Source organism: Dermacentor variabilis, chromosome 1 (genome assembly GCF_050947875.1).
Source record: "Dermacentor variabilis isolate Ectoservices chromosome 1, ASM5094787v1, whole genome shotgun sequence".
Classification (NCBI taxonomy): domain Eukaryota; kingdom Metazoa; phylum Arthropoda; class Arachnida; order Ixodida; family Ixodidae; genus Dermacentor; species Dermacentor variabilis.
Window position 1 is genome coordinate 249,490,173 of NC_134568.1, and position 1,786 is coordinate 249,491,958.

The 1,786-nt window shown below is 47.1% G+C and overlaps 1 non-coding gene across 1 annotated transcript; it reads left to right on the forward strand.

The window, feature by feature from the left end:
• Positions 1-245: 245 nt before the first annotated feature.
• TRNAP-CGG (transfer RNA proline (anticodon CGG)) lies at positions 246-320 on the forward strand. The gene has a single exon. It is a non-coding gene; the product is annotated as a tRNA-Pro (tRNA).
• The last annotated feature ends 1,466 nt before the right edge of the window (positions 321-1,786 follow it).

The window sequence follows — 1,786 nt, forward strand, 5'->3', positions numbered from 1 at the left end:
CGTAGCAATTGCTACAAAGGAAACCCGGACCAGGACGAATTTTTCTTCAACTCTGAGGCTTTTCTTTCGAGGAACCCGTATGGATTTCCTTTGCAGCAATTGCTACGAACGGGTGGATGTCTGATTTTCCCTTTATTAATTACTTCTCTCCACCTTGCGGGTTTCCGCAGAACTACTACGTCAAACACTTGCCTTTGCTTCGTGTGTTGTCGACAAATTCGACTTCGCCCTGCCATCTGCTAGCCGCCTGGTTAGCTCAGATGGTAGAGCGGCTGCCCCGGAAAAGCGGTGGTCCCGGGTTCGAGTCCCGGACCGGGACGAATTTTTCTTCAACTCTGAGGCTTTTCTTTCGAGGAACCCGTATGGGTTTCCTTTGTAGCAATTGCTACGAACGGGTGGATGTCTGATTTTCCCTTTATTGCGGCTTCCGCAGAAGTACTACGTTATATATATATATATATATATATATATATATATATATATATATATATATATATATGTGTGTGTGTGTGTGTGTGTGTGTGTGTGTGTGAAAAACAACTTGCCGCAGGTGGGGAACGATATCCCACGTCTTCACGTAATGCGAAGACGTGGGATATATAGCAACCATAGGGAAAATTAATATAGGATATGTAGGGATATACAAGAACTATAGGGAAAATTAAGTGGTGTTTTGTTTAATTAGACGGTAGAAATAGTGAAGAAATGGAAAATTACAGTGGACGGAAACAGAAGTTGCCGCTGGTTGGAGCCGAACCCACACCTTCCGCATTACGCTTGCGATGATCTACCATTGAGCTACCGCGAAGGCCGTCCTCCCATGCACTTTCTTGGGTATCTGTGCATATGCAGTATAGATCTATACCCCTGGGGATGTTAGCCACCACCACTCTGACGCGAGAGGAAGCCGTAATATGGCGAAAACTCCAAACAAACAGATATCCTCATTTGAGCCGAACCTACCACGCCTAAACCCTGGGCTGTATTCCTACAAATGCTCACACTGCGATCAATGCGCCACGCTTTACCACATGGTATGGGCTTGCGCAAGCACACCGCAGCTCACACCCATAACACACCCCACCACACGGCCGTAGGAGGCAGCGCTGTCCAGCTCAGACTCGACGGACTAGCTCAACCTGGTCAACCGAGCGAGAAGGGCAGCTATAAATTCGCTGGAATCCTGGACAGAGGGTACCACCCACTGCAGAGCGGAAGAGCTACCTACGCTCGTGTGCTCTTTTCTTTAAGGTTTACTCTCTCTCGATCCCTCCGAGCCGCGGAAATTATTTATTTATTTATTTAGCGAAAATCTTAATGAGCCTCCTAAACCTCTCGGACCTGGAAGGCGACTCAGCGGCTTCTCTCTCACCTTTGATCGTACTTCCCTAGGATGTACGTTGATGCTGTAAGTCAGTACTCAACGTCACATTGGCACATTGACTTTTCTTTTCCAACACCATCAACTTCCGCTTATCATGACTCTGCGCTTTTCACCTACACGCTGTTGCTGCTGCACGCCGAGTGCAAAGCACGTTACACAAGGAGAAATCCAGTTTATTGCGGGCGACACTCAAGCGAGACGACGAGGAAATGCGGGCGTGAGCCTGCATGGCAAAGGCATGCTAGCAGACGCATCGTAACTGATATCCCTCGTATATAGACCAAACGACATATTTTACTCTGATGACGTCAATTAAATATCCCGGAGAGGAGCGCGCGATTGTTTTTTGAAATATCGTAAGTGGTTTAGGGGCCCATTAATTGTGATTTCAGTAGTATGCAA